The 13,902-nt window shown below is 47.8% G+C and overlaps 9 non-coding genes across 9 annotated transcripts; all 9 read right to left on the bottom strand.

The window, feature by feature from the left end:
• Nucleotides 1-893: 893 nt before the first annotated feature.
• On the bottom strand, nucleotides 894-1,084 carry LOC142718108 (U2 spliceosomal RNA). The gene has a single exon (XR_012872244.1). It is a non-coding gene; the product is annotated as a U2 spliceosomal RNA (small nuclear RNA).
• A 1,344-nt stretch (nucleotides 1,085-2,428) lies between these two features.
• On the bottom strand, nucleotides 2,429-2,619 carry LOC142718106 (U2 spliceosomal RNA). The gene has a single exon (XR_012872242.1). It is a non-coding gene; the product is annotated as a U2 spliceosomal RNA (small nuclear RNA).
• A 1,344-nt stretch (nucleotides 2,620-3,963) lies between these two features.
• Nucleotides 3,964-4,154, bottom strand: LOC142718105 (U2 spliceosomal RNA). Its single transcript, XR_012872241.1, has one exon. It is a non-coding gene; the product is annotated as a U2 spliceosomal RNA (small nuclear RNA).
• Nucleotides 4,155-5,496: 1,342 nt separating this feature from the next.
• On the bottom strand, nucleotides 5,497-5,687 carry LOC142718104 (U2 spliceosomal RNA). Its single transcript, XR_012872240.1, has one exon. It is a non-coding gene; the product is annotated as a U2 spliceosomal RNA (small nuclear RNA).
• Nucleotides 5,688-7,039: 1,352 nt separating this feature from the next.
• LOC142718103 (U2 spliceosomal RNA) lies at nucleotides 7,040-7,230 on the bottom strand. Its single transcript, XR_012872238.1, has one exon. It is a non-coding gene; the product is annotated as a U2 spliceosomal RNA (small nuclear RNA).
• Nucleotides 7,231-8,556: 1,326 nt separating this feature from the next.
• On the bottom strand, nucleotides 8,557-8,747 carry LOC142718102 (U2 spliceosomal RNA). Its single transcript, XR_012872237.1, has one exon. It is a non-coding gene; the product is annotated as a U2 spliceosomal RNA (small nuclear RNA).
• Nucleotides 8,748-10,091: 1,344 nt separating this feature from the next.
• Nucleotides 10,092-10,282, bottom strand: LOC142718101 (U2 spliceosomal RNA). Its single transcript, XR_012872236.1, has one exon. It is a non-coding gene; the product is annotated as a U2 spliceosomal RNA (small nuclear RNA).
• Nucleotides 10,283-11,624: 1,342 nt separating this feature from the next.
• Nucleotides 11,625-11,815, bottom strand: LOC142718100 (U2 spliceosomal RNA). The gene has a single exon (XR_012872235.1). It is a non-coding gene; the product is annotated as a U2 spliceosomal RNA (small nuclear RNA).
• A 1,342-nt stretch (nucleotides 11,816-13,157) lies between these two features.
• LOC142718098 (U2 spliceosomal RNA) lies at nucleotides 13,158-13,348 on the bottom strand. The gene has a single exon (XR_012872234.1). It is a non-coding gene; the product is annotated as a U2 spliceosomal RNA (small nuclear RNA).
• Nucleotides 13,349-13,902: the final 554 nt, after the last annotated feature.

Below are 13,902 nucleotides of genomic sequence, written 5' to 3'. Positions count from 1 at the left end.
GCTGGCTCTGGAATCCTGAGGGCTCCACTATGACACGTGCAAAGTTCCGTCTGAACTTTATATAAGACGGTGCGGCTCAGTCAGTCACTCAGTGTTGCCTGAGAGGGCAACACTGCAACAGCCGGCCGCCAGGCTGTCTTTTTTTTGCACATTTATTTGCCTCCAGGAGGCCACAAGAGGGAGACAAGGGACTGCAAAATGGAAAATAGGCATCCACCAACTTTACAGACAACTTCTCTTTGCTCCTACAACCTCCATCCTTGCACAGTTTGTTATTCTTCCAGGTAACATAGTAACAAATCCAAATTGCTGCTCTCTTTGTAGGCAAGCAAGGGTTTGTTGCAACTGCAATTCTTACTTCTTCTTGGAAATGTAGGGACGACAGTACATTCCATCACATCCATCTAGTGTACACAGGTAGGTCCATTGTGGCGGGCGGGCTGCTTTAATGGCTGTTTGCTGTTCCCCCTACTCCACTCCACTATTTGACTGTGGTGCTGCATCAATCAATCAGTGGCTGGCTCAGGTGCAGCTCTTTAACCTACCTAAAAGGGAGGGCGGAGAGAAGACAAGGAAGGTGAATGAGCTGTTCCAATGTGAAATGCCGGAAACACAGAAACACAGAAGACACACACACACACACACACACACACACACACACACACACACACACACACACACACACACACACACACACACACACAACAAGAGGTGGCAATGTATTAATTAATTGCATTTAATAAATGAGCTCATTATCACACATGACTGTACAAATGCATTGTCCAACAGGTGTTGAAATAATGGGATTAAAAGGGGAGATCCCATCAGAAAGACAAAAACAATAGCAAACACAAATAGCACTTTTGGAATCTGATTTTAGTCAACACATAAGGGAAGGGTGCACCGGTCCTGGAAATACTGCAATACCAGGTCAATGCGTGGAGTGGACAGAGCAAGCTCTATTTCCATCTCCCTGTTCTAAAAATCCATTTAATATATGGTCCCCAGATAGGGGACGTATCAGATATTAAACTGATAAGAACAGATACTACACTTGATCTTAGCCAAAAGGCCGAGAAGCGATAACCCGAGCGGCCCTTGCCTTGCCCGAGCCTGTCCCATACTGCTGTTCACCCCTTGCAGCGATTGATTCAGCCTACTCCTAGGCAATTCCATGGGGCCCTGCAGGCTCACACACATTTACAGCTACTAAGCGGGAGGGAGGTGAATAAAGGCCGGAGAGGAAGCTACACAGGATTTGCTTCTTTTGCTTGCACCACAATGCAGTGCTGAAAGAGGAGGAATCTACATAAAAACGCCTTCCTGGCAACGCCCAAATGCCCTCCTGCCATGCAGATAAACACTGGCAGCGGCAGCAAGTGCATGCCCACAGCCACCCCTTGTTCCTTCACACCTTGTATCAGCTGTAATCCAGTCCAGTCCAGTCCAGTGCTGCCTGCTGAGCAGCACTGACCAACACTGCCTGGGCCCAGGCTTTTATCTATCTCTGAGGCAGGCCCCATTATGATGTCAGAAAGCTGGCTCTGGAATCCTGAGGGCTCCACTATGACACGTGCAAAGTTCCGTCTGAACTTTATATAAGACGGTGCGGCTCAGTCAGTCACTCAGTGTTGCCTGAGAGGGCAACACTGCAACAGCCGGCCGCCAGGCTGTCTTTTTTTTGCACATTTATTTGCCTCCAGGAGGCCACAAGAGGGAGACAAGGGACTGCAAAATGGAAAATAGGCATCCACCAACTTTACAGACAACTTCTCTTTGCTCCTACAACCTCCATCCTTGCACAGTTTGTTATTCTTCCAGGTAACATAGTAACAAATCCAAATTGCTGCTCTCTTTGTAGGCAAGCAAGGGTTTGTTGCAACTGCAATTCTTACTTCTTCTTGGAAATGTAGGGACGACAGTACATTCCATCACATCCATCTAGTGTACACAGGTAGGTCCATTGTGGCGGGCGGGCTGCTTTAATGGCTGTTTGCTGTTCCCCCTACTCCACTCCACTATTTGACTGTGGTGCTGCATCAATCAATCAGTGGCTGGCTCAGGTGCAGCTCTTTAACCTACCTAAAAGGGAGGGCGGAGAGAAGACAAGGAAGGTGAATGAGCTGTTCCAATGTGAAATGCCGGAAACACAGAAACACAGAAGACACACACACACACACACACACACACACACACACACACACACACACACACACACACACACACACACACACACACAACAAGAGGTGGCAATGTATTAATTAATTGCATTTAATAAATGAGCTCATTATCACACATGACTGTACAAATGCATTGTCCAACAGGTGTTGAAATAATGGGATTAAAAGGGGAGATCCCATCAGAAAGACAAAAACAATAGCAAACACAAATAGCACTTTTGGAATCTGATTTTAGTCAACACATAAGGGAAGGGTGCACCGGTCCTGGAAATACTGCAATACCAGGTCAATGCGTGGAGTGGACAGAGCAAGCTCTATTTCCATCTCCCTGTTCTAAAAATCCATTTAATATATGGTCCCCAGATAGGGGACGTATCAGATATTAAACTGATAAGAACAGATACTACACTTGATCTTAGCCAAAAGGCCGAGAAGCGATAACCCGAGCGGCCCTTGCCTTGCCCGAGCCTGTCCCATACTGCTGTTCACCCCTTGCAGCGATTGATTCAGCCTACTCCTAGGCAATTCCATGGGGCCCTGCAGGCTCACACACATTTACAGCTACTAAGCGGGAGGGAGGTGAATAAAGGCCGGAGAGGAAGCTACACAGGATTTGCTTCTTTTGCTTGCACCACAATGCAGTGCTGAAAGAGGAGGAATCTACATAAAAACGCCTTCCTGGCAACGCCCAAATGCCCTCCTGCCATGCAGATAAACACTGGCAGCGGCAGCAAGTGCATGCCCACAGCCACCCCTTGTTCCTTCACACCTTGTATCAGCTGTAATCCAGTCCAGTCCAGTCCAGTGCTGCCTGCTGAGCAGCACTGACCAACACTGCCTGGGCCCAGGCTTTTATCTATCTCTGAGGCAGGCCCCATTATGATGTCAGAAAGCTGGCTCTGGAATCCTGAGGGCTCCACTATGACACGTGCAAAGTTCCGTCTGAACTTTATATAAGACGGTGCGGCTCAGTCAGTCACTCAGTGTTGCCTGAGAGGGCAACACTGCAACAGCCGGCCGCCAGGCTGTCTTTTTTTTGCACATTTATTTGCCTCCAGGAGGCCACAAGAGGGAGACAAGGGACTGCAAAATGGAAAATAGGCATCCACCAACTTTACAGACAACTTCTCTTTGCTCCTACAACCTCCATCCTTGCACAGTTTGTTATTCTTCCAGGTAACATAGTAACAAATCCAAATTGCTGCTCTCTTTGTAGGCAAGCAAGGGTTTGTTGCAACTGCAATTCTTACTTCTTCTTGGAAATGTAGGGACGACAGTACATTCCATCACATCCATCTAGTGTACACAGGTAGGTCCATTGTGGCGGGCGGGCTGCTTTAATGGCTGTTTGCTGTTCCCCCTACTCCACTCCACTATTTGACTGTGGTGCTGCATCAATCAATCAGTGGCTGGCTCAGGTGCAGCTCTTTAACCTACCTAAAAGGGAGGGCGGAGAGAAGACAAGGAAGGTGAATGAGCTGTTCCAATGTGAAATGCCGGAAACACAGAAACACAGAAGACACACACACACACACACACACACACACACACACACACACACACACACACACACACACACACACACACACACACAACAAGAGGTGGCAATGTATTAATTAATTGCATTTAATAAATGAGCTCATTATCACACATGACTGTACAAATGCATTGTCCAACAGGTGTTGAAATAATGGGATTAAAAGGGGAGATCCCATCAGAAAGACAAAAACAATAGCAAACACAAATAGCACTTTTGGAATCTGATTTTAGTCAACACATAAGGGAAGGGTGCACCGGTCCTGGAAATACTGCAATACCAGGTCAATGCGTGGAGTGGACAGAGCAAGCTCTATTTCCATCTCCCTGTTCTAAAAATCCATTTAATATATGGTCCCCAGATAGGGGACGTATCAGATATTAAACTGATAAGAACAGATACTACACTTGATCTTAGCCAAAAGGCCGAGAAGCGATAACCCGAGCGGCCCTTGCCTTGCCCGAGCCTGTCCCATACTGCTGTTCACCCCTTGCAGCGATTGATTCAGCCTACTCCTAGGCAATTCCATGGGGCCCTGCAGGCTCACACACATTTACAGCTACTAAGCGGGAGGGAGGTGAATAAAGGCCGGAGAGGAAGCTACACAGGATTTGCTTCTTTTGCTTGCACCACAATGCAGTGCTGAAAGAGGAGGAATCTACATAAAAACGCCTTCCTGGCAACGCCCAAATGCCCTCCTGCCATGCAGATAAACACTGGCAGCGGCAGCAAGTGCATGCCCACAGCCACCCCTTGTTCCTTCACACCTTGTATCAGCTGTAATCCAGTCCAGTCCAGTCCAGTGCTGCCTGCTGAGCAGCACTGACCAACACTGCCTGGGCCCAGGCTTTTATCTATCTCTGAGGCAGGCCCCATTATGATGTCAGAAAGCTGGCTCTGGAATCCTGAGGGCTCCACTATGACACGTGCAAAGTTCCGTCTGAACTTTATATAAGACGGTGCGGCTCAGTCAGTCACTCAGTGTTGCCTGAGAGGGCAACACTGCAACAGCCGGCCGCCAGGCTGTCTTTTTTTTGCACATTTATTTGCCTCCAGGAGGCCACAAGAGGGAGACAAGGGACTGCAAAATGGAAAATAGGCATCCACCAACTTTACAGACAACTTCTCTTTGCTCCTACAACCTCCATCCTTGCACAGTTTGTTATTCTTCCAGGTAACATAGTAACAAATCCAAATTGCTGCTCTCTTTGTAGGCAAGCAAGGGTTTGTTGCAACTGCAATTCTTACTTCTTCTTGGAAATGTAGGGACGACAGTACATTCCATCACATCCATCTAGTGTACACAGGTAGGTCCATTGTGGCGGGCGGGCTGCTTTAATGGCTGTTTGCTGTTCCCCCTACTCCACTCCACTATTTGACTGTGGTGCTGCATCAATCAATCAGTGGCTGGCTCAGGTGCAGCTCTTTAACCTACCTAAAAGGGAGGGCGGAGAGAAGACAAGGAAGGTGAATGAGCTGTTCCAATGTGAAATGCCGGAAACACAGAAACACAGAAGACACACACACACACACACACACACACACACACACACACACACACACACACACACACACACACACACACACACAACAAGAGGTGGCAATGTATTAATTAATTGCATTTAATAAATGAGCTCATTATCACACATGACTGTACAAATGCATTGTCCAACAGGTGTTGAAATAATGGGATTAAAAGGGGAGATCCCATCAGAAAGACAAAAACAATAGCAAACACAAATAGCACTTTTGGAATCTGATTTTAGTCAACACATAAGGGAAGGGTGCACCGGTCCTGGAAATACTGCAATACCAGGTCAATGCGTGGAGTGGACAGAGCAAGCTCTATTTCCATCTCCCTGTTCTAAAAATCCATTTAATATATGGTCCCCAGATAGGGGACGTATCAGATATTAAACTGATAAGAACAGATACTACACTTGATCTTAGCCAAAAGGCCGAGAAGCGATAACCCGAGCGGCCCTTGCCTTGCCCGAGCCTGTCCCATACTGCTGTTCACCCCTTGCAGCGATTGATTCAGCCTACTCCTAGGCAATTCCATGGGGCCCTGCAGGCTCACACACATTTACAGCTACTAAGCGGGAGGGAGGTGAATAAAGGCCGGAGAGGAAGCTACACAGGATTTGCTTCTTTTGCTTGCACCACAATGCAGTGCTGAAAGAGGAGGAATCTACATAAAAACGCCTTCCTGGCAACGCCCAAATGCCCTCCTGCCATGCAGATAAACACTGGCAGCGGCAGCAAGTGCATGCCCACAGCCACCCCTTGTTCCTTCACACCTTGTATCAGCTGTAATCCAGTCCAGTCCAGTCCAGTGCTGCCTGCTGAGCAGCACTGACCAACACTGCCTGGGCCCAGGCTTTTATCTATCTCTGAGGCAGGCCCCATTATGATGTCAGAAAGCTGGCTCTGGAATCCTGAGGGCTCCACTATGACACGTGCAAAGTTCCGTCTGAACTTTATATAAGACGGTGCGGCTCAGTCAGTCACTCAGTGTTGCCTGAGAGGGCAACACTGCAACAGCCGGCCGCCAGGCTGTCTTTTTTTTGCACATTTATTTGCCTCCAGGAGGCCACAAGAGGGAGACAAGGGACTGCAAAATGGAAAATAGGCATCCACCAACTTTACAGACAACTTCTCTTTGCTCCTACAACCTCCATCCTTGCACAGTTTGTTATTCTTCCAGGTAACATAGTAACAAATCCAAATTGCTGCTCTCTTTGTAGGCAAGCAAGGGTTTGTTGCAACTGCAATTCTTACTTCTTCTTGGAAATGTAGGGACGACAGTACATTCCATCACATCCATCTAGTGTACACAGGTAGGTCCATTGTGGCGGGCGGGCTGCTTTAATGGCTGTTTGCTGTTCCCCCTACTCCACTCCACTATTTGACTGTGGTGCTGCATCAATCAATCAGTGGCTGGCTCAGGTGCAGCTCTTTAACCTACCTAAAAGGGAGGGCGGAGAGAAGACAAGGAAGGTGAATGAGCTGTTCCAATGTGAAATGCCGGAAACACAGAAACACAGAAGACACACACACACACACACACACACACACACACACACACACACACACACACACACACACACACACACACACACACACACACACAACAAGAGGTGGCAATGTATTAATTAATTGCATTTAATAAATGAGCTCATTATCACACATGACTGTACAAATGCATTGTCCAACAGGTGTTGAAATAATGGGATTAAAAGGGGAGATCCCATCAGAAAGACAAAAACAATAGCAAACACAAATAGCACTTTTGGAATCTGATTTTAGTCAACACATAAGGGAAGGGTGCACCGGTCCTGGAAATACTGCAATACCAGGTCAATGCGTGGAGTGGACAGAGCAAGCTCTATTTCCATCTCCCTGTTCTAAAAATCCATTTAATATATGGTCCCCAGATAGGGGACGTATCAGATATTAAACTGATAAGAACAGATACTACACTTGATCTTAGCCAAAAGGCCGAGAAGCGATAACCCGAGCGGCCCTTGCCTTGCCCGAGCCTGTCCCATACTGCTGTTCACCCCTTGCAGCGATTGATTCAGCCTACTCCTAGGCAATTCCAGGGCCCTGCAGGCTCACACACATTTACAGCTACTAAGCGGGAGGGAGGTGAATAAAGGCCGGAGAGGAAGCTACACAGGATTTGCTTCTTTTGCTTGCACCACAATGCAGTGCTGAAAGAGGAGGAATCTACATAAAAACGCCTTCCTGGCAACGCCCAAATGCCCTCCTGCCATGCAGATAAACACTGGCAGCGGCAGCAAGTGCATGCCCACAGCCACCCCTTGTTCCTTCACACCTTGTATCAGCTGTAATCCAGTCCAGTCCAGTCCAGTGCTGCCTGCTGAGCAGCACTGACCAACACTGCCTGGGCCCAGGCTTTTATCTATCTCTGAGGCAGGCCCCATTATGATGTCAGAAAGCTGGCTCTGGAATCCTGAGGGCTCCACTATGACACGTGCAAAGTTCCGTCTGAACTTTATATAAGACGGTGCGGCTCAGTCAGTCACTCAGTGTTGCCTGAGAGGGCAACACTGCAACAGCCGGCCGCCAGGCTGTCTTTTTTTTGCACATTTATTTGCCTCCAGGAGGCCACAAGAGGGAGACAAGGGACTGCAAAATGGAAAATAGGCATCCACCAACTTTACAGACAACTTCTCTTTGCTCCTACAACCTCCATCCTTGCACAGTTTGTTATTCTTCCAGGTAACATAGTAACAAATCCAAATTGCTGCTCTCTTTGTAGGCAAGCAAGGGTTTGTTGCAACTGCAATTCTTACTTCTTCTTGGAAATGTAGGGACGACAGTACATTCCATCACATCCATCTAGTGTACACAGGTAGGTCCATTGTGGCGGGCGGGCTGCTTTAATGGCTGTTTGCTGTTCCCCCTACTCCACTCCACTATTTGACTGTGGTGCTGCATCAATCAATCAGTGGCTGGCTCAGGTGCAGCTCTTTAACCTACCTAAAAGGGAGGGCGGAGAGAAGACAAGGAAGGTGAATGAGCTGTTCCAATGTGAAATGCCGGAAACACAGAAACACAGAAGACACACACACACACACACACACACACACACACACACACACACACACACACACACACACAACAAGAGGTGGCAATGTATTAATTAATTGCATTTAATAAATGAGCTCATTATCACACATGACTGTACAAATGCATTGTCCAACAGGTGTTGAAATAATGGGATTAAAAGGGGAGATCCCATCAGAAAGACAAAAACAATAGCAAACACAAATAGCACTTTTGGAATCTGATTTTAGTCAACACATAAGGGAAGGGTGCACCGGTCCTGGAAATACTGCAATACCAGGTCAATGCGTGGAGTGGACAGAGCAAGCTCTATTTCCATCTCCCTGTTCTAAAAATCCATTTAATATATGGTCCCCAGATAGGGGACGTATCAGATATTAAACTGATAAGAACAGATACTACACTTGATCTTAGCCAAAAGGCCGAGAAGCGATAACCCGAGCGGCCCTTGCCTTGCCCGAGCCTGTCCCATACTGCTGTTCACCCCTTGCAGCGATTGATTCAGCCTACTCCTAGGCAATTCCATGGGGCCCTGCAGGCTCACACACATTTACAGCTACTAAGCGGGAGGGAGGTGAATAAAGGCCGGAGAGGAAGCTACACAGGATTTGCTTCTTTTGCTTGCACCACAATGCAGTGCTGAAAGAGGAGGAATCTACATAAAAACGCCTTCCTGGCAACGCCCAAATGCCCTCCTGCCATGCAGATAAACACTGGCAGCGGCAGCAAGTGCATGCCCACAGCCACCCCTTGTTCCTTCACACCTTGTATCAGCTGTAATCCAGTCCAGTCCAGTCCAGTGCTGCCTGCTGAGCAGCACTGACCAACACTGCCTGGGCCCAGGCTTTTATCTATCTCTGAGGCAGGCCCCATTATGATGTCAGAAAGCTGGCTCTGGAATCCTGAGGGCTCCACTATGACACGTGCAAAGTTCCGTCTGAACTTTATATAAGACGGTGCGGCTCAGTCAGTCACTCAGTGTTGCCTGAGAGGGCAACACTGCAACAGCCGGCCGCCAGGCTGTCTTTTTTTTGCACATTTATTTGCCTCCAGGAGGCCACAAGAGGGAGACAAGGGACTGCAAAATGGAAAATAGGCATCCACCAACTTTACAGACAACTTCTCTTTGCTCCTACAACCTCCATCCTTGCACAGTTTGTTATTCTTCCAGGTAACATAGTAACAAATCCAAATTGCTGCTCTCTTTGTAGGCAAGCAAGGGTTTGTTGCAACTGCAATTCTTACTTCTTCTTGGAAATGTAGGGACGACAGTACATTCCATCACATCCATCTAGTGTACACAGGTAGGTCCATTGTGGCGGGCGGGCTGCTTTAATGGCTGTTTGCTGTTCCCCCTACTCCACTCCACTATTTGACTGTGGTGCTGCATCAATCAATCAGTGGCTGGCTCAGGTGCAGCTCTTTAACCTACCTAAAAGGGAGGGCGGAGAGAAGACAAGGAAGGTGAATGAGCTGTTCCAATGTGAAATGCCGGAAACACAGAAACACAGAAGACACACACACACACACACACACACACACACACACACACACACACACACACACACACACACACACACACACACACAACAAGAGGTGGCAATGTATTAATTAATTGCATTTAATAAATGAGCTCATTATCACACATGACTGTACAAATGCATTGTCCAACAGGTGTTGAAATAATGGGATTAAAAGGGGAGATCCCATCAGAAAGACAAAAACAATAGCAAACACAAATAGCACTTTTGGAATCTGATTTTAGTCAACACATAAGGGAAGGGTGCACCGGTCCTGGAAATACTGCAATACCAGGTCAATGCGTGGAGTGGACAGAGCAAGCTCTATTTCCATCTCCCTGTTCTAAAAATCCATTTAATATATGGTCCCCAGATAGGGGACGTATCAGATATTAAACTGATAAGAACAGATACTACACTTGATCTTAGCCAAAAGGCCGAGAAGCGATAACCCGAGCGGCCCTTGCCTTGCCCGAGCCTGTCCCATACTGCTGTTCACCCCTTGCAGCGATTGATTCAGCCTACTCCTAGGCAATTCCATGGGGCCCTGCAGGCTCACACACATTTACAGCTACTAAGCGGGAGGGAGGTGAATAAAGGCCGGAGAGGAAGCTACACAGGATTTGCTTCTTTTGCTTGCACCACAATGCAGTGCTGAAAGAGGAGGAATCTACATAAAAACGCCTTCCTGGCAACGCCCAAATGCCCTCCTGCCATGCAGATAAACACTGGCAGCGGCAGCAAGTGCATGCCCACAGCCACCCCTTGTTCCTTCACACCTTGTATCAGCTGTAATCCAGTCCAGTCCAGTCCAGTGCTGCCTGCTGAGCAGCACTGACCAACACTGCCTGGGCCCAGGCTTTTATCTATCTCTGAGGCAGGCCCCATTATGATGTCAGAAAGCTGGCTCTGGAATCCTGAGGGCTCCACTATGACACGTGCAAAGTTCCGTCTGAACTTTATATAAGACGGTGCGGCTCAGTCAGTCACTCAGTGTTGCCTGAGAGGGCAACACTGCAACAGCCGGCCGCCAGGCTGTCTTTTTTTTGCACATTTATTTGCCTCCAGGAGGCCACAAGAGGGAGACAAGGGACTGCAAAATGGAAAATAGGCATCCACCAACTTTACAGACAACTTCTCTTTGCTCCTACAACCTCCATCCTTGCACAGTTTGTTATTCTTCCAGGTAACATAGTAACAAATCCAAATTGCTGCTCTCTTTGTAGGCAAGCAAGGGTTTGTTGCAACTGCAATTCTTACTTCTTCTTGGAAATGTAGGGACGACAGTACATTCCATCACATCCATCTAGTGTACACAGGTAGGTCCATTGTGGCGGGCGGGCTGCTTTAATGGCTGTTTGCTGTTCCCCCTACTCCACTCCACTATTTGACTGTGGTGCTGCATCAATCAATCAGTGGCTGGCTCAGGTGCAGCTCTTTAACCTACCTAAAAGGGAGGGCGGAGAGAAGACAAGGAAGGTGAATGAGCTGTTCCAATGTGAAATGCCGGAAACACAGAAACACAGAAGACACACACACACACACACACACACACACACACACACACACACACACACACACACACACACACACACACACACAACAAGAGGTGGCAATGTATTAATTAATTGCATTTAATAAATGAGCTCATTATCACACATGACTGTACAAATGCATTGTCCAACAGGTGTTGAAATAATGGGATTAAAAGGGGAGATCCCATCAGAAAGACAAAAACAATAGCAAACACAAATAGCACTTTTGGAATCTGATTTTAGTCAACACATAAGGGAAGGGTGCACCGGTCCTGGAAATACTGCAATACCAGGTCAATGCGTGGAGTGGACAGAGCAAGCTCTATTTCCATCTCCCTGTTCTAAAAATCCATTTAATATATGGTCCCCAGATAGGGGACGTATCAGATATTAAACTGATAAGAACAGATACTACACTTGATCTTAGCCAAAAGGCCGAGAAGCGATAACCCGAGCGGCCCTTGCCTTGCCCGAGCCTGTCCCATACTGCTGTTCACCCCTTGCAGCGATTGATTCAGCCTACTCCTAGGCAATTCCATGGGGCCCTGCAGGCTCACACACATTTACAGCTACTAAGCGGGAGGGAGGTGAATAAAGGCCGGAGAGGAAGCTACACAGGATTTGCTTCTTTTGCTTGCACCACAATGCAGTGCTGAAAGAGGAGGAATCTACATAAAAACGCCTTCCTGGCAACGCCCAAATGCCCTCCTGCCATGCAGATAAACACTGGCAGCGGCAGCAAGTGCATGCCCACAGCCACCCCTTGTTCCTTCACACCTTGTATCAGCTGTAATCCAGTCCAGTCCAGTCCAGTGCTGCCTGCTGAGCAGCACTGACCAACACTGCCTGGGCCCAGGCTTTTATCTATCTCTGAGGCAGGCCCCATTATGATGTCAGAAAGCTGGCTCTGGAATCCTGAGGGCTCCACTATGACACGTGCAAAGTTCCGTCTGAACTTTATATAAGACGGTGCGGCTCAGTCAGTCACTCAGTGTTGCCTGAGAGGGCAACACTGCAACAGCCGGCCGCCAGGCTGTCTTTTTTTTGCACATTTATTTGCCTCCAGGAGGCCACAAGAGGGAGACAAGGGACTGCAAAATGGAAAATAGGCATCCACCAACTTTACAGACAACTTCTCTTTGCTCCTACAACCTCCATCCTTGCACAGTTTGTTATTCTTCCAGGTAACATAGTAACAAATCCAAATTGCTGCTCTCTTTGTAGGCAAGCAAGGGTTTGTTGCAACTGCAATTCTTACTTCTTCTTGGAAATGTAGGGACGACAGTACATTCCATCACATCCATCTAGTGTACACAGGTAGGTCCATTGTGGCGGGCGGGCTGCTTTAATGGCTGTTTGCTGTTCCCCCTACTCCACTCCACTATTTGACTGTGGTGCTGCATCAATCAATCAGTGGCTGGCTCAGGTGCAGCTCTTTAACCTACCTAAAAGGGAGGGCGGAGAGAAGACAAGGAAGGTGAATGAGCTGTTCCAATGTGAAATGCCGGAAACACAGAAACACAGAAGACACACACACACACACACACACACACACACACACACACACACACACACACACACACACACACACACACACACAACAAGAGGTGGCAATGTATTAATTAATTGCATTTAATAAATGAGCTCATTATCACACATGACTGTACAAATGCATTGTCCAACAGGTGTTGAAATAATGGGATTAAAAGGGGAGATCCCATCAGAAAGACAAAAACAATAGCAAACACAAATAGCACTTTTGGAATCTGATTTTAGTCAACACATAAGGGAAGGGTGCACCGGTCCTGGAAATACTGCAATACCAGGTCAATGCGTGGAGTGGACAGAGCAAGCTCTATTTCCATCTCCCTGTTCTAAAAATCCATTTAATATATGGTCCCCAGATAGGGGACGTATCAGATATTAAACTGATAAGAACAGATACTACACTTGATCTTAGCCAAAAGGCCGAGAAGCGATAACCCGAGCGGCCCTTGCCTTGCCCGAGCCTGTCCCATACTGCTGTTCACCCCTTGCAGCGATTGATTCAGCCTACTCCTAGGCAATTCCATGGGGCCCTGCAGGCTCACACACATTTACAGCTACTAAGCGGGAGGGAGGTGAATAAAGGCCGGAGAGGAAGCTACACAGGATTTGCTTCTTTTGCTTGCACCACAATGCAGTGCTGAAAGAGGAGGAATCTACATAAAAACGCCTTCCTGGCAACGCCCAAATGCCCTCCTGCCATGCAGATAAACACTGGCAGCGGCAGCAAGTGCATGCCCACAGCCACCCCTTGTTCCTTCACACCTTGTATCAGCTGTAATCCAGTCCAGTCCAGTCCAGTGCTGCCTGCTGAGCAGCACTGACCAACACTGCCTGGGCCCAGGCTTTTATCTATCTCTGAGGCAGGCCCCATTATGATGTCAGAAAGCTGGCTCTGGAATCCTGAGGGCTCCACTATGACACGTGCAAAGTTCCGTCTGAACTTTATATAAGACGGTGCGGCTCAGTCAGTCACTCAGTGTTGCCTG

The sequence above is a fragment of the Rhinoderma darwinii genome, unplaced genomic scaffold (assembly GCF_050947455.1).
Source record: "Rhinoderma darwinii isolate aRhiDar2 unplaced genomic scaffold, aRhiDar2.hap1 Scaffold_4608, whole genome shotgun sequence".
Classification (NCBI taxonomy): Eukaryota; Metazoa; Chordata; class Amphibia; order Anura; family Rhinodermatidae; genus Rhinoderma; species Rhinoderma darwinii.
The sequence above is the reverse complement of the archived record's forward strand: the minus strand, read 5'-3'. Positions and strand labels throughout refer to the sequence as shown.